Here is a 25,595-nt window from a genome sequence, read left to right on the forward strand (position 1 = left end):
CTTGGAGGTCAGTGGAACTTTTCACATGCCTAAAGTTAAGCACCTCTGCAGGATCAGGGCCAATGTGACTGAGCAATGAAGTTTAACACACATCTTGTTATGGTTCTGTAGTCTTGGATATTCTGTGGTTTGGATTTTTTTTAATATATATGTATTTTTGTCAGCCAGTTGAATATGGCTTTGAGGGGGAGGGTTTAGATGTCTCCTGGAAGAAAACTGTTTTAATCAGGAGAGGACGTGGGCATGGAGGGTTAGGATAGGGAGTGGACTTCAGCATAGGGAGAAAGCAAGGAGGTCTGCCAGAAGCTCACACACTGAGCTCATTTGTTTGGGTATTAATTTTAAGGCAGCTTATACACGTTCGGAAGAGCTTTGCGGTGCGTTTTGAGTCAGAGAAATGCAATTTCACCCATTCACATTTTCCCTGCCTGACAGCTCTCTACCTCAAGTGCTTGTAACAACAGTAGCAAGTAAGCAGGCAGGCACTGAGCAAACTCATTCCTTATTTCAGTGCCAAGCTCTCTCTCCACCTTTAGTGGGGGGGGTTTCTTTACCGGTGTTACCAGTTTTTCTAGCCTTGCCTTTGAATAGCAGCAGCACTGGGGTGAGTCACTGTTTGGAAATGGAGTGGGCGGGAGTGTGTAAGAGAATTAATGATGTCAGGCAAGATCCAGGCTCGCGGGGGGGAAGCAAAGAGCATGAAACTGAGTGTAAACACAGCAGTAGCACGCAGAGAAAGCTGCCTCGAGTTTACCCCCGCCCTCCCTTCTGCCTGGAGCCGCCCTCTATCAGGAGAGCTTCTCCAGCTGTAGCAATGCTGAGGTAACGGTGCATACGGATCTGGCAATCATTTCAAGGAAACCTTACTAAGAAGTGTCGCCCTCCCCATCGTCCTTAAGGCCAGTCCCTGTTGCCAGGAAGGAGAAGAGGAGTAAGAAGCAGTGAGAGAAGAGAATTGCAGGGGAAGATAAAGGTGTGGGCAAACTTTTCTAGCTGCTTTTTGCTTCAGCTACCACCCCAGAAGTGGGAGTGTCTGTGTCTTTGGCCATAAAGAGCTGCAAAGCCCAAATGTCAAAGAGTCCTGAGGCTGCAAAGGAGACTTCCCTGCTGCCTTTGGAGGAGGAACTACCTTCAGCTCCAGTGTTTCCATATACAACTAAGTGGGTATGTTGAATGACACAAATCAATACAACTTTGTATTCTGCAGAGTAAGGATGGGAATGCTGGAATGTGGCTTGTTACCGACGTGTACCACGACAGCCTGAGTATTTCACATAAGATATCCAAAACTAGATGGACAGAGTACTAGAAATGCAACTGTAGAGAGCAATCCTGCATTGGCAAGGTAATCTAATAGGTCTCTTCCATTTCTAACATGATTTATTAATTTCTTTTACAGACTGTTCACTTCCCTGCGTTTGCCTCTGCCAAATAATTTTTACTTTAAAAAAAAAAACTGTTACATTATTTTCCCCCTGTTAAAGAAAGTGTATGAGTGATACTATAGGCTGCTTTCAGAGTAGCAGCCGTGTTAGTCTGTATCCGCAAAAAGAACAGGAGTACTTGTGGCACCTTAGAGACTAACAAATTTATTTGAGCATAAGCTTTTGTGAGCTACAGCTCACTTCATCAGGTGCATAGGCTGCTTTGTTTGTCTTGTAAATATCTATTTAATGTGGGGAACATATTTATGTATCTTTTAAAATGTACATTCGTTACCCAAGAGTTATAATGGGACCCTCTGGAGCTGTGCTACGTGCATATTTGAGCAATGGTTTGTAAGAACTTTTAAATGTTTGAACTTTTTAAAATGTTTGTACATTCTAGACCACAGTGGCTTTGTAAAAGTCAGTTTCTTGCTCCTATTGATGCTGATTGGAGTCTTGCCATTGGCTTCAGTGGGAGCAGAGTCTGGCTATAAATCTTTATGAACTTACCTTCTAGATTCATTAGATTAATGCATACTTAAGATGCACCTTTTGCAGAGTAAAATAAAACTTAAAAATCCTTATGAAATGTAGTTACAGCACAGGAGTAACTGATTGAAATGCAGAATCATGGTAACTTTTTTTTTTCTTCCCAAAACCCAGGTGATTAGATCGTACTATGGACTCGTGCTTTTCAACTTTTTTTTGCAAATGAAACTGTCTTAATGCTTTGAGCTTTATAAAATCAAATAAAACAACCCAAACTTCTCAAGCCAGCCAACTTTTTTTATATTCAGGACTCAAGAACCAGTGAACAGTTTGTTTTTGACATGGGAAAGAAAATTCTATTCTAAAAATGTCTGTCAAGTTTTGTTTGAATGAAAGTTTCCTATCAGATGATAACCCTATAAATAGGTATTTATAAATCTGAAATGTTAATATTGTAATGATATCTCAGTGGGACTACTACCGGTGTAAAGTTAACCAAGTACTTAAAATTTGCTGGATTGGGACCTACAGTAGCATTAGTGGTCGCATTTAAATTAAAATGTAGTCCTCATATTTGGGTTAAATTAAAGAATGATACATTGTCCTGATAGAAAGTATTATGTGTTTTCATTCTCCCTCTTTGGATCTTGTATTTATAGAGGATGGTAGCTCTGTATAAGAGCTAGGTATTAGGCATTATAGTGTAGTTATGGTGTTTAGAGGTGCTGTTATTTGAGAGATTATTTTAGTGTATTTTTTTAGGAATAAATTATGTTACCTGTGTAACTTTTAATTTCATTTACCTTTATAAAATTAGGATAGGGTTTAGATATGTAAGTTAAATAAAAGCAGATCTAGAACCTGATCCATTGCCCATTAAAGTCAATGGGAGTCTTTCCTTTCCATTGGTTACAGCGGGCATGGTATAGGGTCCTTAGTGCTGTTGGGCAAGACCTTTGATACCTAAGAAATATATGGAGATGTTTGTGTTCTTCCCAAGGACATTTTAAAAATGTTCCATACAAAGTAGGCTCAGTAAGCGATGGCATTTGGGGAAATACCCATAACATTTTAATGGAGATGGGGCTTTTCCCAACTGTATTCGATAAGTTTTATGATGTTGACCCAAGAATTGCAGAATGAAGAAACAACCAAGTCTTCCAGACTTGTCCTGGTGGGCATCTAGGGAGTATGATGGTCTCTAGATAGTGATACTCTTTATTTAGTAACCAACTAAGAAAACCAATCTTCCAAATGAGCTCACACAGCACAGAGGACAGTAGTTAGCGCACAGAATGAATATGAGAGGAAAAAGTATGACTGGAAAACAGGACTGTGACACTCAGTAACATTTCAAAATAAAAATGTTTGAGTTAGTCTATACGCAACTTGAGTTTTCACAAGCTTTCTGAAAGAACTCCTATTTTTGAGCTTTGGTTGAGGAGTTGACTTGCAAATGTCCCTTTCCAGGCCAAAAACTTCCTTCTGATTAACATATTTTTTTTTAACCTTACAAACAGGCTAGTTGTCACAATTAAGGGCCAAATGCTGGTTTAGGTTGCACTGATAACAATTGTCTACAATGGAGTTAATCCTTGTTTCCACCAGCACTACTGAGAATGGAATGTCAACCAAGGTATTTAGATTCAACAATGTAATTCTACTGTGGCCCTCATTACAAGACTTTGAAATTACATTCTGCATTGCCAGTTTGGATTTCTGCATACGCTGTGTTCTCCATCAGCATCTCCTGTCATTTTGTTTGCTCTCCTGAAAAAACAATAATTTATATAAAATCACTTATGCACCATTTTAGGACTCACCCTGTTATCAATCCCCACTGACTGAAATTTTCCATTGACTTCAAGGGGAGTTCTGTGTGCAAAATGATTGCTGATTGGGCACAGTAATTATGTATCAATATACTTTCACAGAAATTATTTCTTTTCTGAATTTTGCCAGATGCCTAGATTTTAAAAGTGCCTGTATTAAGAAAAATTTAACAGCAGACAATCATGTGAACACAGGTTTCAGAGTAGCAGCCGTGTTAGTCTGTATTTGCAAAAAGAAAAGGAGTACTAGTGGCACCTTAGAGACTAACCAATTTATTTGAGCATGAGCTTTCATGAACACAGTTTCCCGAAAGACTGTTCTCTTGTCAGTCACAGAACAGAATATTTCTCTGGAGACCCAAATTATACACCAGGAACACTGTAATTTGTAACATTTTTTGTCTAAATAGATCTATTTAGAGGCAATCTGTGAGGCCACACACTTACACTTAGGTTTGCAAATGTCATGAGTTTTTAGGAGGAGTTTGCTTTGACAATGTACACTGATATATCACAGATGATGATCTACCATACCACCAGCTGTTTGCCTCCTCAAAGTGCAAAGGTTAAACAATACCTAAACTCTCAGCTTTGATATCTGTGAACATAAAACCATTTCCCCGTCAATAATGTTCTCTTACAATAGGAAGACCTGTTAATAGGCTATGGTTATTATGAGGCAATTGACACCCTTGGGCATTAAAACTATATAGTCACACCTTGTAAGGAGCCTGTTGTCTTGGCTAGTATAAACTTGGACAAAAGTCAAGTTCAGTTACCTGAGAAGGAAGTACAGGATTGGGTCCACAAATACAAACCTAATTTTTATTCCTAGAACTTTATTCTATTTTGCCAAGTAATTTCTGTACAAAGGAAGTGACTAATCTGTTTTCATTATCTGTGCTGTGAAACATACATAAAGTACACAAACAGAAAAAAGTAGGAAACAATTATATTTTTAGATTCTTCCTATTTATTGACACAAGTCAGGATTTTTCTTAAGGAACAGTGTTCTGGAATATTATTCTTCTAAATTTTCTTATCTAATACAAGACTTTACTGTGAAGCTGAAATTATTAGTAACCAATACATATTTTTGTTTAATTTATACTTCTATAGGCTATCAGCTCACAAGATAGTTTCACAATATTAAAACAGGATAGACAATGCATATGGTATGACACTTTATTTAGCATGGATACAATACTACAGTACTCCTAAGAGATGCTGGAAAGATTAATATAACAGACACTACTGTCTTCATAGATCTGTGTCTGCTGGGAGAATTATTGTACCATGAACACTACTGTCCCAGATGATCCTGTGAGACTTTAGGAGCTAAAACAGGCATTGATGGGAAAGTTTATGTAACACAGATACTACTGTCTTCTCGGATCTGTATCTGCTGAGAGAACTGCTTAACCATACTGGGCATTACTGTTCCAGCAGATGCTATGATATTTTAATGACAACAGGCCCCACTGTCCCAGCATATCTTTGTTTGCACTATCACTGTTACAGATTGTTAGTATGTGTAACATTCACACTAATAGAAAATAGTGTAGCTAATGTGCGGGGATGGGGTGGGGGGGAAATACCTATATTAACAAATACTTATGGTCACTGTTACAAAGCTCAGTGGAATTAAGCCTCATTGTAGTGAAATATAATGTCTTTTACCCAAGTTCATTAGTAAGTCCTTTTGTATTAATTTTGTTGGAAGATGGATATTTGTATTGCCAAAGGTTCTAGGATGCTCAAAGTACTTCTGAGCCTCAAGGGGTGGAGGGCCGTGCAGTCATTCATTATGGCTTCTCACCCTGGGGATGCCTGTGGTCTTGACAGATTCCTGCCTGACCCTGCCCCCTCACACTAGATACAAAGTAATGAATAGATCCTCTCCGTAGTTTTTATAGTATGTGCTGTTGGCTTGCAGAACAGTCCCCCAGTATCAATGATGAAAATATATTCAGTTTTTAAAAATTCCCAAAGGGCGGTTTTCTTAGAGAAATCCTGATAATGCTACATTTTGTTTGCAAGGGGTTTTTCTTGTTTTGTTTTTTAGTTCAGCAATTTTAGGACCCATGACAATTTTGAGTTTTCGGGATTCCTTGTATTTGATTTTCCCTTTTTGCAAAAGTGTAGGTATGATCACTACATGCCCCTTTTTTATCACCAGGCAAGATACGATAGAGCTACTGCCATGCTTTCTTGCTAGTACAGTAATTATTTCAATCTAGTTTTAGTGAAACGGCCTTTACCAGGTATGGTGACCCATGTGGCCATGAACATGGGAGAGGTCACAGTTCTCAGGGCCTGTCCCAGGCACTTTATTGAAAAAAAGTGATTGTTCAGGTGTCTACATAGTCTTCACTCTGGCCAGCTGAGCCGTTGAAATTGACAAGAGGCTATCTTAAAGCACATGTGAATGTCAAGGCCCTCCCAACTAGGATATTTTTTTTAAAAAATTGGTAAAAAAGAGAAGTTAATGAATCCCTCTCAGGTGAACTATAAAACTTCCAAAGTGTACACTTAACTAATATGTGCAGTTTTGCATTCCTGGAACTGTTGCCCTTGTTCCTACCTACTCCCTGCTATGCACCTGTTGCATCTTGTACCTATTTAGATTGTAATCTCTTTGTGGCATGGAACTGTTTTTTAATATTCGTACAGTGCCCCACATAATGGAACCTCAACCCTGAATGAGGCCTCTGGACACTAGTGTAACACAAATAACAGAATATTGCTACTCTGTTTTACCCATGTATCGCTAAGTCAGTCTCCCTCTCCACTCAAGTCCTCATCAGTCTTTCAGTCTCCACATAATCAGATCCTCATATGTTCAGACTTATTCTGATTAAGGGCACTTCTGTGAGCAGCTCAGTTCAGCATTAACCCATTTTCTTCTGATCACCAATCTGCAATCTGTTGGAGAGCCTCCTGGGTTTCCAATGGAGAGCAAACCGATCAAGCATTTTGCAAAATGAGCTGCTTCTTGGTAATGCGCATGGTGGGCAGCAAAGTTTTTCCACAGTGCACCATGGTCCTAGTGCTAGAGCATCCACATTTCAGTGGTAGGGGGTGCTATGGACTCTGGGATATGGTTACTTTGACTCAGGTTTGTGCACTGCAGAGTGGACACCAGAGCCCTAGGTTTGAGCATAGATTAGAAAAGTCTCTTAAAATAGGGTTAAAATACAATGTAGATGCTCAAGCCCCCGGATTCCCTAACAAGGGTCAGCTGACTCGAGTTCCATTAACCCTGGTCTTATATTGCAGTGTAGACATAGCCAAAGTAAATTTATTTCTCAATCCATGATCTAATCTCAGATCACTCTGTTTTCATTGCATTTGTGCAAAACTGCCTGAAACAGTTCAGAATTATTTTCTGATTAACTGAATGAGTGATAGATGTCAGAAGGAACTTGCCTAGACAAAGGTAGCTAACCCCAAGTTAATGGGGCAGTTGTCATTCCCATCAATGTGCCAATGTATCACTGCTGAAAATGGTAAAAGGTTATTTTACAAATTCTAGTAATTTTCAAGTGGAAAAAACTCCTTTCATCCAGTGTAGTTCAGTGATACCTTATTTCTAGGTAAGATATAACATCTTGTTGCTATTGGAACACTTTAAATTTGACCCCTTTGCTTTCCAAAATTGGTAATTTGTAAACGTATCTACATACATCATCATCTTGGTGTTGATGTCTGATTTTTCTGCTATTGCTGAACTAACTAGGTATAGAAAGCCTGAAAGTAGAATACATTTTAGGCCATAGTGTGAAGCTGTGTTCCCTCAAAACTAAAAGCAATTTGCATACCCAAAATATTATTTAAGGTTATTTGTGTGTTGTTTGTTTTTATATACATTTCTTTGGTATATATCACCATTGTATCTGAACACCACAAAACCACTAATTTATCCTGACAACATCAGGGAGGTATTATTAGGGATAGACAAGTTTAAGTGATTAGTCCAAGGTCAAACAGGAGATCTCTGGCAGGAGCAACAATATAGAACTGAGATTTCCTGACTCCCAGTTTAGTGACCTAAGTATAAGATCATCCTTCCCTATATTTCAATACAGGTAGAGTTGTTTGCATCAAGCCAATACTTTTCTTTATTTATTGTTCACCTGCTCTTCCTATATGTTTCCCACATGAAATGTTTATCCAGATTTTCAGGTGTTGAGTGCTTTAAGAAAGCTTAACTTATTTATTTTGTTAAGATTCAAAGTATCTTGCACTGCTAACCAATTAATTAACAGAGAGAGCAAGGAATACTGAATTGTTTCTCACAGTTTCAGTTACATTTAATTTACATAAACCAGTGACAAATTGTTTGCTTACCCACACCCCAAGATCCTACTTACATTGAAGTTCAATGGTGCTGAGTAGTGGAGCAATTGTACAGACTTCCTGTATTATCTTAAGGAACATAATAGCTGTTAAAGTGGAATGACAACAGGGACAAAGGTCATGCTCCCATGGTAATTTTTTTTTACTTAGGGAGGGCACAATAAAAGTCAAACACCTGGTAGGTGGCTCTGTATATTTCCTGTCACAGTAATTCCAGCTTGCTTCTGCTGCTTTTGTCCCTCCCCCACATCAACCTCATAAATGGGGAAACAGCACTTGCTATTTGAAGATGCTTTATTAGGATGCCAAATGCTGCAGCCAGTGTCCGTTTGAATCTGAACACAGGCTGTATTGAAGCAAAGTGTTCCCATCACCACAGCCTCAAAAGAACATGTTAAAATTGGAATGCCACATTCTTGCCTTGGCAGTGCTAAAAAAACATGCTGAATGTAATATTGTCCAATTATGTAGTTTGATCTCTTCTCATTATTCCCATTTAAATTTCTATACCATACAAATATTTAATTCTAAAGAATTAAAAATAACTTTAAAAGACAAGTTTTCTAGTTCTAAATTTAACATCTAGAAACACGAAGTGCTACAGTTTTAATTGGCTTAATTCATACTTATATGTTCAGATTTGCTGATAATTTGTTAGCGTTGTAGGGCTCATTTTGAGGGATGTTGATGATTTAGATTTTACTTCTAACCAACCATTTCAACTTTTAAAAGTGTGCCCGTATAATTTTTCTTTTGTGGTGCTGTGTATTAAGGACCTGATCCAGTTCCCACTGGAGTCTTTCCATTGACTTCAATGGGAATTGGATCAGACTCTAAGGGTATTTCTACACAGCAACTACAAACTTGTCCCATGCCAACCAATTCTGGCTCACGGGGCTCAGGCCAGTCACGGGTGTCCTGTTGCTGTGTAGACATACCCTAAGAATGCTATGTAAATGACAGTGGATGAGTAAAGTTAAATTCCATTTTTGGAAGCATGAGCATGGTTCCTGGTGACTTCACTAGGAGCTTGCACTCAAATCCAACCGCATAATGTGACCATAAGACCCCATTCCTGTCCTCCAGCATACCCATGCAACTTCTGTTGACTTTAACAGGGGTTGTATATGAGGATTGAATTTGGTTCTCACAAGCTTATTAGGTAACAAGGCCAAATAAAGATGCAGTTGCGCTGTTAAAGTTACTGAAGTGCAGATGCTATAGGGTCTGCAGTCCGCACAGAGTGGTTTTGTTTTTATGTGTATGTATGCTTTGCATGGAGCTTTGGGGTGTGATTTGGAAAGTAAAATCAATAACACTATTTTGCAATGTGATGCAAAATTAAGAAAAGATTTCAAATGAAAAATAAGATGTTGTAACTACCATGTTGGTATTTTTCTTCAAAATAAGATAGAAATTAGAACACAGCTAGGAAAATAGTCAGTTCTTTTTTTCACAGCCTGAAAAAGAGCCTAAGGCTGACGCATTGTTTTGAAGCTTGCTTTTCTGTTTTTAATGCAGGATTACTTGGAACAATAAAAAATATATTTTTCCAGGTCATTTTAGAAGGATTTTGGGCTTTCATATTAGACTGTAGTCTCAACAACAAACAAACCCAAAGTAAGTCCCTTACCTTTTGAAATATAATGAATTGCTTCAAGGAATTTCTTCCTTCAAGCTTCTCAGACGCTCTTAGATATTACGTCACAAGACCATTTACTGAAGAATCATTGACAAAATGTATGATGTGTTTTTCAAAGATGATGTCCTCTGAGATTATATCCTATATTTGTAGGCAGTTGTGCTCAATAATAAGTCTTTTTCCATTTCTGCTGCTATTTTATAAGGTGCATCCAACTTAAAAAAAAGTCAATTTATTCAACTTCATTTGAGGTTTCATGTCAAATATCTTTGACCTGCAAGCACACTGTTCTGAGTTACAATCATGGTTATCTTTAAAACTGGTAATTTAGTTTTAATATTAAAGAGAGAACATTAGCTTGAAATCTACTCAATTTTTTTAAATGAGTTAAAAGTAGATGCAGATTGCTCCTGCCAGTGATTTGTGGTTTTACAGTAACTTCTTCCTGCTCAATGTTTTTTTTTCACCTCCCTTTTGTATGAAAGACCCCTCTGAACAGAGGAAACGGGCTATCAGACTGACTATATCAGCAGTTCTTAAACTTTTGCTTGTAGGCTGCAATCAGTATTACTAAAATCTAGAATCAGAATAAGAATTGGTTTAAATTACACTAATTAAAATTAAGATGGCATACTAAGAACCATTTAGTTTTTGATGTGGTACTATACGTAGATTTCATGCAAAGTGCTGTCAAATGTACAAACTAAATAAACAAGATTAAATAGAGAAACTTTTGTTGTTTGCTTATCCCTTTCAGCTACAGTAGTAATACTAGTTTTGAAATGATCACACTTCTATTTGAAAATTCCGTAGGAAAATTTTCCTCTAACATTTAGGCCCTTCCCAATGTTGAGAAGATGTTTTGCAAGGAATAGAGTAATCTGTCAGATTACAGCTGGTTTATACTACTATGGTTGTAAGACTTTATAAACAAGCATAGAGTAATCAGCAATTTTAGGAAATTAACTTGCATTGCAGCATGGATATTTTTTGTAACAGGTTTCTGTAGCCTTTCAATTTGAATATATGGACATACTAAAATATCATAGTTCTCTCATGCTAAAGGGAACATTTAAGCATACAAAAATCCACCTGCCTTTCAAATGCTGTCGTTATACATGACATTTTTTAATATATTGGTTAGTTGGAAGCTAATTTTGTATTTTACTCCTTCACCACTGAATATATTTGAATTATTGCTCATGTGCGGGGTGAATCTGGGAGTTGGGCTGGAAGCTCTTGAGGGGAACGAGGGCCATGTGCTGCACTCCTCTGTTTACATAGCTGTACCCATCTGGGGTCAACAGATTAAACAGTAGTGTGTTTTGCACAGATTCATCCTAATCTTATTTCATCCTACACTCGAGTCATAAAGCTGGTCTTTTGGTATCACAAGTCTTTCCAGAACAACAGACTGTCTTATGAAGACATAAACACAAGTTTGACTTCACTGGGGTATCAAGCTGAAGGAAAAGTTGACCTACCAGCTAGGGAGCTCTTGCAATTGTTAACACAGTTGTGATGCTGTAAGTAGAGTACAGAAGATGAGTACTTACGATATTTCTTCAGATATAGAAACTGTCAGTGTGAAAGTCCCTCTTCAAGTAAAATGTCATTCCAGAAGTTTGTTCATTTGTTATTTCATCAAAAAGGCCAACATCTTGTAAATGGCAGGGGACTGTATTTGTCGTGATGCCTCTGTGTAATGATGTGGCTCCGTAAATTGAGACCTATAATTTTGCTTTTAGTTGTGGACAGAAAAATTTTACTTGTGTGCACCAGTCATCTCCTTTTCATGTCAGTCATGACTAATATGTTTAATCAATATTACAGATATTCTTTTCATTTCTCTCGTTTTCTTCCCAAACTCCATTTGTCACAGATCAGCTAATTCTTGGATAGACAGCTGTACTGCATCTTTTTTGTTACTGCTGTTATAAATTCTGTATTGTGTGGCAAGATTAAACTTGGGAAGGGATTTTTAAAAGCACTTCTTTGTTGGTTCAATGGACCATGCTGACAACTGTGTTAATTAGCAAAAGGGTAAAGGAAAGGTCTGTGTCTCCAGCTCCACCTCCCTCTTATCAAGTGTCTTGTTAGGAAGCTTGACCATCTCTGTGGACAGCATCCTCCTCAGAGCCCACGCCTGGACAGTGCCCCCTCACCAGCCAGGCAGGAAAGACGCTGGGCAGGTTTGGAGAGACCAACTCTGCTATGGGAGATGCAGGCGCTGTCTCAGCAGCCCAGTCCCAGTAGGGTCACCTTGCTTGTTGTCCTCAAACTCCCCCCAATCCTAGGTAGAAAACAAGGCAAGCAGGCAGGAGTGGAAAAGCTGGCTGCAGGGACAAGTAGCTCCCCATCCCCATGAAGGGGGCAACTCCAGAAGGGCAGCATGCCCGGTAGAAGGTTGCATCTAAATCCCTAGAACCCATCGCAGCAGCCATGCTCCTGATTACAGAGCTCAGCCACTTCCCCTAGTCAGGGCACAGTTGAAGGGTACTGAATGCACCATGGACGCTGCTAGTGCATTAAAAGGTCATCAAGCCCTATCACTTCTATAACAAGTCTTCCAGGGCTTTTCTGTTGATGTTCCAGGATAACGCCTTCAGGGGGAAATGCAGATTCATCAGTCTTGTGGAGAGTCCATTCTTGAATCACATCCCACTTTTTGAGAGACCCAGAATGACCCCATCCCTGAGTGACAGGGGAGATAATAAGCCCACCTTATTCAAGGGCAGGAACAGTCCTGATTAAACAGAAACTTTTCTGTTGTACTCCCTAAGCCCAGTTTCTTTATCACACTCTGAAGCAGCATTGGAGGGCCAACATTCAAGGGGGAAAGAAAATATTTTTTTAAAAACCCAAAACATCACCTTCATGGAATGCAGCAGTAGAGAGGAGGAAATATTGTTACAGGTTTGAATGAAAAGAGGAAATGAATTCCTCACACCTGGTTGAGAGAAAGGAGAAGACTGTTCTCCTGTTAATAGCAAAACTTGAACTTGCAATCTTACCAAAATCAAACAAGTAGGAACTTACAGAACTATTTGACTATGATAATTTAAAAAATTGTTTTTTCATGTAAAATACCACCCACCAAATCTATGAAACACAACAAAAGAACTCTGAATAAGGGTTTTCATACAAGTTCTGGTGATGTCACAAACCCCTCCAGCTTTGCTCTCATGGTTACCAGCATGTTATTGGAATCCTTTTATATTGCCTTTGAGTTCATTCCTTGTATGTAAGTTTTGTTTTTTTACTTCCCACTCAGGCATGTATATAGGAAGAACATGGATTAGATGGTAGTTAAGATAGACTTATGAGCAGTCACTTCTGCACACTGCTTCATGAAGCTCTGGCATCACTTTCAAAAAGATATGGAGTGAAGTAACATGCATTGGTAGCGGGTCAGACATAGTGGGGAGTGGCAGTAGTAGCTATGGGGTGGCTTTTGAGAGGAGGGAAACTTATTTTCCTGTGTCAGTGCCATTTGAATGTGGCATTCTCAAGTATCCAGCCCTTCATTCTCTTGATTGAGATCAGCAGTGATGCCTTAAATCTTACTAACTAAGGCACATGGTGATGACTTAGTACTTGGATGAAAGACCTCCAAAGATCTTCCTAAGAACGTACGAATTGTCTCTCCCCTTGTGGGTTTCAGGAAAAGCTGGTCCAAGAAGCAGTTGTTTACAAATTTTATCTCTGCATCCCTTTCTGAGGTGACACATACCTACTCAATAGGAGGATAGTATAAATCCCCATTATTATTGCATTTTTTGCCTTTGTAGCCTCTCCAGTCTCTCTGAGCATTTCACAATCACCACCGCATCCTGGTCAGGTAGTCGGTAGTATATTCCTACTGCTGTACTCTTTAGTAATGGAGAATGGACTTAATGATTCGGGGCAGGTGTACACAACAGCCTAAGTTGACATAATTTTTCACTCAGGATTATGAAAAAGCCGCCCCTCCCCCAAGCAACACAAGTTTCATGCTGTAAGCACCCTTGCTACATTGGCAGGAGATGCTCTCCCACCGACATAGATTCTGTTTCTCGACAAGGTGGTGTAATTATGCCAATGGAAGAGCGTTCTTCCATCGGCATAGCGCGTCTTAACCAGATGCGCTACAGTGGCACAGTTGCATCAGTGCCGATGTAGTGCTGTAGTGTAGACTTGCCCTCAGTAAATGGAGCTCTTCGAAATAAATAATGAACAGGAATCTTTAGGGCTTCTCTATACAGGTAATGCTCAGGAAGGATATGCCAAATCAACTAAAGGTGTGAATTTAAAGTGTGTTAATGAAAGCACATTTAAACCTTTGTGTGGATACTATTGTTCAGAAGTGAAATGGCCTAAGTTTGGTTTAATTTTATCCAATGAATTCAATTCTATATCTGTTAATTCACTGAATAAGCTAAAACAAACTAAGCCATTTTACTTCTGAAAGAGAGGGTTCAGACAGCGGGTTTAATTTGCTGTAACTGATTCACTTAAATTTGCACCTTAGTATACAAGCCCTTAGTATAGTGCTAAGAGGTGCAGTTGGAGATTCTGACTTGCAGATAAAATATGAAATGGAGGCCCTGATTATTTGTGGCTTTGACTATTAAAAACACTTTTTGCAAGAGTATGGATGTTGTTCCTGATATTCTGATCAAATTCCATTTTGAATTTATTACATTTGCCCTACCTTGTATATTGTTGCTGTGAACTGTTGGAGCTGTCACATTCAACCTCAGAGGTGAAGTGTGCGTCAACTGGTAGGCAAAGTGATTCCAGTGGTGCAAAAGATGGACCCTGCTGTTGAAGCACTTTGGACTCTTTTGGGATCAAAGAGGCTACATATTCATTCTTTGTCCATCACTCTTGAAGTTTTAGGTGAGTAGCTTTTATTGAAATATTTTTTTACTGAAATATTTTCAGGATGAGAGACAGTGGGTGAGGTAATATATTTTATTGGACCAGTTTCTGTTGGTGAGAGAGGCAAGCTTTCGAGCCACACAGAACTCTTGTTCAGGTCCGGGAAAAGTACTCTGAGCATACAGCTAAATACAGAGTGTTACCTCACCCACCTTATCTCTCTTCTATCCTGGGACCAACACAGCTATAACTACACTGCATATTTTCAGGACGTCTCATGCACAGAGTGAACTGTTATCAGGAAGTGCATGACTTCCTTTTTTTTTTTTTTATTAACTGCCCATTGACGCACCCTATAGCAGAGGCACTTTACTCAATGCAGTCTCCACCCTTTAGACATGGTGACTAAACTCTTACTCTCTCTTTACATTCTGAGGCTCTCTGTTTCAACCTTTACCCCTCTGCAACGAGGGAAAAGATTTTGAATTGGAAAGAAGAGAGCAAGTGTTGTATGTGACAACTTTAACGTGGAAGTAAAATCCCTGCAAGCTGCGTGGAAACTTTTTAAAGACACCATAATAGAGGCTCAACTTAAATGTATACCCCAATTGAAAAAAACATAGTAAGAGAGCCAAAAAAGAGCCACTGTGGTTAAACAACGAAGTAAAAGAAGCAGTGAGAGGCAAAAAGGCATCCTTTTAAAATGTGGAAGATAAATCCTAATGAGGAAAATAGAAAAGAGCATAAACTCTGGCAAATGAAGTGTAAAAATATCATTAGAAAGACCAAAAAAGAATTTGAAGAACAGCTAGCCAAATGCTCCAATAATAGCAAAATATTTTTAAATACATCAGAAGCAGAAAGCCTGCTAAACAACCAGTGGGGCCACTGGACGATCGAGATGCTAAAGGGGCACTCAAAGACAATAAGGCCATTGTGGAGAAACTAAATGAATTCTTTGCATCAGTCTTCACTGTTGAGGATGTGAGGGAGATTCCCAAACCTGAGCCATTCTTTTTGGGTGACAGATCTAAGGAACTGTCCCAAATTGAGGTGTCATTAGTGGAGGTTTTGGAATAAATTGATAAACTAAACAGTAATAAGTCTCCAGGACCTGATGGTATTCACCCAAGAGTTCTGAAGGAACTCAAATATGAAATTGCAGGACTACTAACTGTCATCTGTAACCTATCATTTAAATCAGCTTCTGTACCAAATGACTGAAGGATAGCTAATGTGAAGCTAATTTATAAAAAGGGCTCCAGATGTGACCCTGGCAACTACAGGCCAGTAAGCCTCACTTCAGTACCAGGCAAATTGGTTGAAACCATTGTAAAGAACAAAATTGTCAGACACATAATTTGTTGGAAAATAGTCAACATGCTTTTTGTAAAAGGAAATCATGCCTTACCAATCTACTAGAATTCTTTGACGGGGTCAACAAGCATGCGCACGAAGGAGATCCAGTGGATATAGTGTATTTAGAGTCTCAGAAAGCCTTTGACAAGGTCCCTCACCAAAGGCTTTTAGGCAAAATAAGCAGTCATGAGACAAAAGGGAAGGTTCTCTTATGGATTGATAACTGGTTAAAAGATAGGAAACAAAGGGTAGGAATAAATGGTCAGTTTTCAGAATGGAGAGAGGTAAATAGTGGTGTCCCCCAGGGATCTGTACTGGGCCCAGTCCTATTTAACACATTACCCCTTTTTCCAGATCATTTATTAAACAGTGAGATGGCAAAATTTGCAAATGATACAAAACTACTCAAGATAGTTAAGTCCCAGGCAGACTGCGAAGAGCTACAAAAGGATCTCACAAAACTGGGTGACTGGGCAACAAAATGGCAGATGAAATTTAAAGTTGATAAATGCAAAGTAATGCACATTGGAAAACATAATCCTAACTATACATATACAATGATGGGGTCTAAATTAGCTGTTACCACTCAAGAAAGAGATCTTGGAGTCATTGTGAAGGAAATAGACTTCTAGGATGGAGGCTGGCACAACTGATTAAGAGAGCTTTAAACTAGGAATTTGGGGGAGATGGTTGGGAGATGTCCAGGTAATCTCCACGCCAGATTTTAGCATTGAGAGGAAAGAAAATGAAGTAAGAAAGGATACAGCCGTGGGTAGGAGAATGTGTATATAAGGAGGAAGGGCAGTGTGGATACCAGTCTAATAGGTTATACTGGCTGTAGAATGACCGTGCCTAATAGGGTACAGAATGTGAGCGAGGCCAAACAGCAAAAATTAAGATGTTTGTACACCAATGCAAGGAGCCTAGGTAACAAAATGGAGGAACTAGAGCTACTGGTGCAGGAAGTGAAACCAGACATTATAGGGATAACAGAAACATGGTGGAACAGTAGTCATGACTGGACTACAGGTATTGAAGGGTATGTGCTGTTTAGGAAAGACCAAAATAAAGGTAAAGGTGGTGGAGTAGCATTGTATATCAACGATGAGGTAGAATGCAAAGAAATAAGAAGCGATGGAATGGAGAAGACAGAGTCCGTCTGGGCAAAAATTAAATTGGGGAAGAAAACTATTAGAGCCTCTCCTGGGATAGTGCTTGGGGTGTGCTATAGACCGCTGGGATCTAATTTGGATATGGATAGAGCCCTTTTTAATGTTTTTAATAAAGTAAATACTAATGGAAACTGCATGATCATGGGAGACTTTAACTTCCCAGATATTGACTGGAGGACGAGTGCTAGGGCTCAGATTTTCCTAGATGTGATAGCTGATGGATTCCTTCATCAAGTAGTTGCTGAACTGACTAGAGGGGATGCCATTTTAGATTTGGTTTTGGTGAGTAACAAGGACCTCATAGAAGAAATGGTTGTAGGGGATAATCTTGGTTCAAGTGATCATGAGCTAATTCAGTTCAAACTGAACAGAAGGATTAACAAAAATAAATCTGCAACTAGGATTTTTTATTTCAAAAGGGCTGACTTTCAAAAATTAAGGAAATTAGTTAAGGAAGTGGATTGGACTGAAGAATTTATGGATCTAAAGGTAGAGGAGGCCTGGGATTACTTTAAATCAAAGCTGCAGAAGCTATCGGAAGCCTGCATCCCAAGAAAGGGGGAAAAATTCATAGGCAGGAGTTGTAGACCAAGCTGGATGAGCAAGCATCTCAGAGAGGTGATTAAGAAAAAGCAGAAAGCATACAGGGAGTGGAAGATGGGAGGGATCAGCAAGGAAAGCTACCTTATTGAGGTCAGAACATGTAGGGATAAAATGAGACAGGCTAAAAGTCAAGTAGAGTTGGACCTTGCAAAGGGAATTAAAACCAATAGTAAAAGGTTCTATTGCCATATAAATAAGAAGAAAACAAAGAAAGAAGAAGTGGGACCGCTAAACACTGAGGATGGAGTGGAGGTCAAGGATAATCTAGGCATGGCCCAATATCTAAACAAATACTTTGCCTCAGTCTTTAATAAGGCTAAAGAGGATCTTAGGGATAATGGTAGCATGACAAATGGGAATGAGGATATGGAGGTAGATATTCCCATATCTGAGGTAGAAGCGAAACTCAAACAGCTTAATGGGACTAGATCGGGAGGCCCAGATAATCTTCATCCAAGAATATTAAAGGAATTGGCACCCAAAATTGCAAGCCCATTAGCAAGAATTTTTAATGAATCTGTAAACTCAGGAGTTGTACCATATGATTGGAGAATTGCTAACATAGTTCCTATTTTTAAGAAAGGGGGGAAAAGTGATCCGGGTAACTACAGGCCTGTTAGTTTGACATCTGTAGTATGCAAGGTCTTGGAAAAAATTTTGAAGGAGAAAGTAGTTAAGGACATTGAAGTCAATGGTAAATGGGACAAAATACAACATGGTTTTACAAAAGGTAGATCATGCCAAACCAACCTGATCGCCTTCTTTGAGAAAGTAACAGATTTTTTAGACAAGGAAACGCAGTGGATCTAATTTACCTAGATTTCAGTAAGGCGTTTGATACCGTGCCAAATGGGGAATTATTAGTTAAATTGGAAAAGATGGGGATCAATATGAAAATTGAAAGGTGGATAAGGAATTGGTTAAAGGGGAGACTACAACAGGTCCTACTGAAAGGTGAACTGTCAGGCTGGAGGGGGAGGTTACCAGTGGAGTTCCTCAGGGATCAGTTTTGGGTCCAATCTTATTTAATCTTTTTATTAATGACCTCTGCACAAAAAGTGGGAGTGTGCTAATAAAGTTTGCGGATGATACAAAGCTAGGAGGTATTGCCAATTTAGAGAAGGACCGGGATATCACACAGGAGGATCTGGATGACGTTGTAAACTGGAGTAATAGTAATAGGATGAAATTTAATAGTGAGAAGTGTAAGGTTATGCATTTAGGGATTAATAACAAGAATTTTAGTTATAAACTGGGTACGCATCAATTAGAAGTAACGGAGAAGGACCTTGGAGTATTGGTTGATCATAGGATGACTATGAGCTGCCAATGTGATATGGCTGTGAAAAAAGCTAATGCGGTCTTGGGATGCATCAGGAGAGGTATTTCCAGTAGGGATAAGGAGGTTTTAGTACCGTTATACAAGGCACTGGTGAGACGTCACCTGGAATACTGTGTGCAGGTCTGGTCTCCCATGTTTAAGAAGGATGAATTCAAACTGGAACAGGTACAGAGAAGGGCTACTAGGATGATCCGAGGAATGGAAAACTTGTCTTATGAAAGGAGACTCAAGGAGCTTGGCTTGTTTAGCCTAACTAAAAGAAGGCTGAGGGGAGATATGATTGCTCTCTATAAATATATCAGAGGGATAAATACCGGAGAGGGAGAAGAATTATTTAAGCTCAGTACCAATGTGGACACAAGAACAAATGGATATGAACTGGCCACCAGGAAGTTTAGACTTGAAATTAGATGAAGGTTTCTAACCATCAGAGGAGTGCAGTTTTGGAATAGCCTTCCAAGGGAAGCAGTGGGGGCAAAAGATCTATCTGGCTTTAAGATTAAATTCGATAAGTTTATGGAGGAGATGGTATGATGGGATAACATGATTTTGGTAATTGATCTTTAAATATTCATGGTAAAGAGGCCTAATGGCCTGTGATGGGATGTTAGATGGGGTGTGATCTGAGTTACCCAGGAAAGAATTTTCTGTAGTATCTGGCTGGTGAATCTTGCCCATATGCTCAGGGTTTAGCTGATCGCCATATTTGGGGTCGGGAAGGAATTTTCCTCCAGGGCAGATTGGAAGAAGCCCTGGAGGTTTTTCGCCTTCCTCTGTAGCATGGGGCACGGGTCACTTGCTGGAGGATTCTCTGCTCCTTGAAGTCTTTAAACCACGATTTGAGGACATCAATAGCTTAGACATAGGTGAGAGGTTTTTCGCAGGAGTGGGTGGGTGAGATTCTGTGGCCTGCGTTGTACAGGAGGTCAGACTAGATGATCATAATGGTTCCTTCTGACGTTAGTATCTATGAATTGTGGATAGTTCTCTGAAATCATCCACTCAATGTGCAGCGGCAGTCAAAAAAGGGAACAATGTTGGGAAGCATCAAGAAAGGGATAGATAATAAGACAGAAAATATCATATTGCCTCTATATAAATCCGTGGTACACCCACACCTTGAATACTGCGTGCAGATGTGGTCGCCCCATCTCAAAAAAGATAGATTGGAATTGGAAAAGGTTCAGAAAAGGGCAACAAAAATGATTAGGGATATAGAACGGCTTCCATATGAGGAGAGATTAATAAGACTGGGACTTTTCAGCTTGGAAAAGAGTCGACTAAGGGGAGATATGATAGAGGTATATAAAATCATGAGTGGTATAGAGGAAGTAAATAAAGAAGTGTTATTTACTCCTTCTCATAATACAAGAACAAGGGGCCACCAATGAAATTAATAGGTAGCAGGTTTAAAACAAACACAAGTAAGTTTTTTGTTTTTTTGTTTTGTTTTCAGGCAATGCACTGTCAACCTCTGGAACTCTTTGCCAGAGGGTGTTGTGAAGGCCAATACTATAATGGGGTTCAAAAGGGAGCTAGATAGGTCCATCAATGGCTATTAACCAGGATGGGCAGGAATGGTATCCCTAGCCTCTGTTTGCCAGAAGCTGGGATTGGGTGACAGGGCATGGATCACTTGATGATAACCTGTCTGTCCATTCCCTTTGGGGCACCTGCCATTGGCCATTGTCAGAGGACAGGATACTGGGCTTTACTGGACCTTTGATCTCACCCAGTATGGCCGTTTTATATTCTTATTAATGTTCAGTCCCTTTTACATGGAATTTCTTCTCCCCTGGGTCACTGTTTTTCTTCATTTTATTTGCTCAGGGAGAGATTGGACATTTGGGCAAGCGTTTGTGGTGCCTTGGTTGCCAAGAAACCTTGACAACTATTCTGTTTTTCACAGGATAATCTTTTGTTATATAGTACTGCACTGACACTGGCCAGTGCAGCAGCGGTAGAAAATCTGAGTCAAAGAACCTGACTATGTTGATAAAACAGCAGACCCCCATAAAAAGTGGGACCCATTGGACTGGTCATTTAGAGATTTTTCCTTTTATTTAAAAAAATAGTGTTTTTTTTTCTCTTCTCATTATGCCAGATATTCCTCCTCAGCAGTTCATGCCAGGGAGGCTTGCCAGCTAGCTGGATCCCCTAGAGATAAACCTTGCTCATGTGCGAACTTCAGCCTCCACGCTTTTTTTCAGAAAAGGGTGGGGGGGGGAAAAGCCCCTATAAAGCCATTCTCAGTACCATCCATGGAAGAAGTTTAGTCAAAATATATATATTATGTACAAACTTTTTTCAGTACCTCAAAACAAAAGCCATTTCAAATCAAGATTACTGGATTTTCTTGTGGCTGTAATTCCTTGTTCTACTTGACCTTTTAAAATTTTTTCAGGCAGAGTAAAACTACCTCACCACCATAAGTCTATAAAATTAGTTGTGAAGAAGATCTACACTTCTGTGAGTGGCAAGATAACTGTAATATTTCTCTGTGGTGTTACTGAATATACAGCAGTAGAATCCTTATTTATTTTTGCGTTGATTGAAAGTTGTCTGGATTAAGAGGTTAATTGAGTGTTTCTGAGTCATAACTTTGCCTCTGCAGTTTTTAAATTTAACTTATTGCATTTTTCTGTTTAGATCTAACCATACCGAAATTCCTTTGACCCCGGTAAAGGACAGATGCTTTAGGATGTGGGATTAAATGCTTTTAGTAGCTATTATATGACCCACAGAATTTGTGGCTAGATAACAAAAGTGCAAAGTTTTGTTAATAGCAGTTTTGAGGGCATAGTTATTATCCTTAAAGTCCCTGGTACAAAGTTACCAATATCTGGCAAGCTCTAAGACAGTACTCTGTATGCAAAAAGATATTCTAAATAAACCTATGATTTTGGCCAAATTGTGGAAGCTAACCTTTTTTTCATTGTCTGAAAGGATGAGGAGAAGTAACACTTACCATTGATAGTGCTGCTCATCTTCAGAGAGCTGTAGAAGCATTAGCAGGGCGGTAGAGATCTGTCCCTATTTTATAGACAAGGAAACTAGGCAGAGACCAAACAGTTATTCCCTTTGCAACTATCAGAGCTCATGTAAGAACGCAGGTGATCATTACTTCCAGCCCTGTTGCCTCTTCCCCAGTGGGGTCTATAGAAGTGCAAACCCCACTGCCAAGGACTGAATCTTTTGATATTTGGTGTTGAGGGGAGGGGAGGGGGTTCCTGTCCCCTGTTGCTCCCTTTCTCTCTGGTGGCTCCACAAGGGAGAGGCGTAAAGGCCTCCTGGTTGCTTGAAGACAGGGGCCTCCGAGTTCCATGGTAGGCAGGAGGAGCAGCTACAGTATCTATCCACAACCCAGTGTAAGAAGGAAGATCACAGCTGGAACATGGGCAAGCACGATGTGGCTGCCAAATAACAGGGTCACCCAAGTTGCAAGACACTACCCAGTGCTACAGAGCTACTACTAGTGATGATGCATAAGAACGAAAGAACCCAGCTAGACTGAATCCCAGATTGAGATATAAAACTAGATGGGAGCCGAGGGGAGGGAGCAGGGAAAGAAATTATCCAACTTCTATAAACTGACAGCATTTGTTCTGGGAATCCTTGAGGGACAAATGTAGAATTCCAACTGCCTTTTTTGCAAAGTCATGTTTCACAGTGAAATAACTCTTTTTAAGAGTGTACCCATGATAATCAGGTTCTGCATCTGTGTGCATGTCAGAACTTCTCATTATTCCGAAATGCACAATAAATGCAGGGTCAAGTTCAAAGACTATATCCATTTATGGATAGTGCTGTTCTGGCTTCATAAGAGCTCAGTCCCACTAAAATCAACAGGAATCTTTCCATTGACTTCAGTAGCTGCTGGACTGGGCCTTCATTAAGGAAAGGAGCACTGAAAAACAATCCTCTATTCTGAAGAAAACCATTGTTTCATTCCAGGGAAACTGTACCATTGCAATCCAATCTTAAGTCTCCTACTGAGCTTTAGTTTGGGTGCAACAGCTGAACAGGCAGGGTATCAAGGAATTTCTCTCAATTCCTAAACAGTTCTCTTAAGACATCAGTTTATTCTCAGACATATGTTTATACAGGTGTGGGTACAAGCATCAGTACTGCAGTTCTTAAAGTTTTCAAGTGGAGTACTGATGAGCATATTCACTGTTGGAAAATATTTTATGTAATAAGTAAATCTATGAAAATATTTGAGAATTTTGTAAACAAATTTGTTCACACTTAATGTTTTGTTATGATCTTGGCTCAAGTCAAGTCTGACAGTTTTTTATTTTCACAGACATGAGTTCTAGACTAGACATGAATGGCAGCACTGCAGATCTGAAAGCTTTCAAGGGCCCTGTCCAGCAATGTGCTGAGCACTGTCCTCTTCCATTGCCTTCAGTGGGAGTGGGGGTCACGGAGTACCTCTTTGTGTTCTGATCCCAGCTGCATCCTAGATCATATTCATTGTAGGAAAGTATGATTTATAATGTATGTGATAAGTAAACATTTGAGAAACTAGCAGTTTATTGACATATGTTTTGTATGATCGAAGATCAGGAAACATTATGTAAAAGATGGTTATTGGTGCTATACCTGATCTCTCAGAGTAAGTAGCTTAGCTATTTCTTAACTCTCTCCAAACAGTACATATACTGATCTGTCTCTGGCATTCCTTTCAATACACCTCAACCACCAAATATAAAACACACACAAATACTATTTAGAATTGTTTTCATAATTATGCACATGCCCTAATAAAGCAATTTTGCTTTGAAAATAAAATTATTGGGGAAACTGATTTAAATTTAAATATAAATTTATAGAACAGCACATATTTAACATGGAAACTAATGAAAAGATGCCCATAATCGAAATATTAGTTTTAAAATCCTCTCCAAGGGCATTTTTATCATTGTAACAGGAATACCTGATTATCCTAGCTTACAGTAGCATAATTAAAAATTGAAAAGAAATTTGTAAATTCAGAAATTCTGTGCAGGTGTTCCAAGCTTCTGCAGTAAAGAATCTGATACATGCAATAATCCTAAAATTTGTGTATTTTAAGAAATGCATGTTGGTTAAATATTTAAAAATCAGTGTAAATGTTTCAAATCTTGGAAATAACTCTCACAAAGAAAGAATGAACCTTGCATGAAAATCTTGAGATTGACAAAGAAGTTGAATAAATTGCATATGGTCTTATGCACTTACCTCTTCACACCAAAGCTTTCTTAAAATAACAACGTTGCTGAAAATAAAATAATTGATTGGTTATACAGCCCAGAGAAGATTTCTTGCCTGTAACAGTCAAGAGAGGACTACTTGCCAAGAATGGTAAGAACATTCTGCTACCACACATTTAGAAACTGCTTGTAGTTTATTACAGCCATTTACCTTTTTGTTTTATACTTGCTTTTTTTCTCCAAATTTGTCATCTTTGAAATACGTTAATTACATTAGTAATTCCTATTCTTAAGACAACATCACTAGCTAAGCAACTCTGCTTCTTGAAAAGGATGGGTTTTTTTTTTTTTTTTTTTTTTAAATTTTTAACAGAAATGTCTTTCTGTTTACCTCAGTCTTTGCAGCTCAATCCTAAGTGGCTCATTTAGGGAAACTAAAATCTCATCAGCCATATTGTAAAAGGCAACATACCACAGTGATATGTTCTTATGGCTACGAAGCATAAGTCTGAAGAACTAGATCCCAAAATGATGCAAAGATGATATAGTTCTGTTTTTTCTTGGGCTTCTTCCAATGTTGCTATAGATACAATGGAACCTTTCCATTTCAGTCTTCCTGCAGTGCAGTCTATTAATAAAACAAAACTAAAGTTTGGCCAGCTAGATAACTTTAGTGGGTAGTTGTCACAGGCTGACTGGTTCCTTTTAAGAGGGAACAGTTGGGCCAGTGCACGTGTGACTCAATTGGGCTTAAAAGAGGACACTGAGCCCTAGAGGGGAAAAGATTTGGTGAGTCAGAGCCTGAGAGGGGTCAGGAAGAGGCAGATGAGGCTGCCTGAGAGAAGCTACCTTTAACTTTTACCTTTTAAAGCATATGGAAGTTACAAATATTTGAGGAAAGACAATGAAAACCTATATACTCTTTCCCTGGGGCTATGCTGACCTCTTCGTGTGAGTCCTTGGTTAGGTGAATAGACCTCTTTCTTGAGTCCTTCTGTTGTCTGGGAATGGTCAGCCAGACAGAGAGAGCCTGGAGCAGATTCTGCTCTTAAATAAGGTGTTAGTTACCTCTCTCATGTGACCACCTGATCAGCTTCAGAATCCCAGTCAGGTGGCTAACTGGTAAGTGCCAGCCCCCCTTCTCCCAACTCCAAACTGGGAAGACCAGTTTCCTTTGGTCTGGCCACTTTCTGTAGCAAAACCATTGTTCTAGGGGTGGACCCCTTTGATTGGAAGACAATCAAAGTTGATTACTCTTGTGTAGCCGTTCAGAGCATTGTCAGGCATTATAGTAAGCTGTCATTGGTCTGTC

General features: G+C 39.2%; 1 protein-coding gene across 8 annotated transcripts in view; it reads left to right on the forward strand.

The window, feature by feature from the left end:
* The first annotated feature begins 650 nt into the window (after positions 1–650).
* The window catches only part of SGMS2 (sphingomyelin synthase 2), a 64,062-nt gene continuing 39,117 nt past the window's right edge, over positions 651–25,595 (forward strand). For 2 of the 8 annotated variants that reach the window (XM_043545522.1, XM_043545521.1), the window contains exon 1: positions 14,324–14,630. The gene's annotated coding sequence lies outside the window, so the exon portion shown is untranslated. Of the gene's footprint in view, positions 1,346–9,628; positions 9,728–14,323; positions 14,631–25,595 lie in introns of those variants that run through there. The other 6 variants (XM_043545518.1, XM_043545517.1, XM_027833684.3 and 3 more) reach the window with 6 other exon arrangements.

Source organism: Chelonia mydas, chromosome 4 (assembly GCF_015237465.2).
Source record: "Chelonia mydas isolate rCheMyd1 chromosome 4, rCheMyd1.pri.v2, whole genome shotgun sequence".
Lineage (NCBI taxonomy): Eukaryota > Metazoa > Chordata > Testudines > Cheloniidae > Chelonia > Chelonia mydas.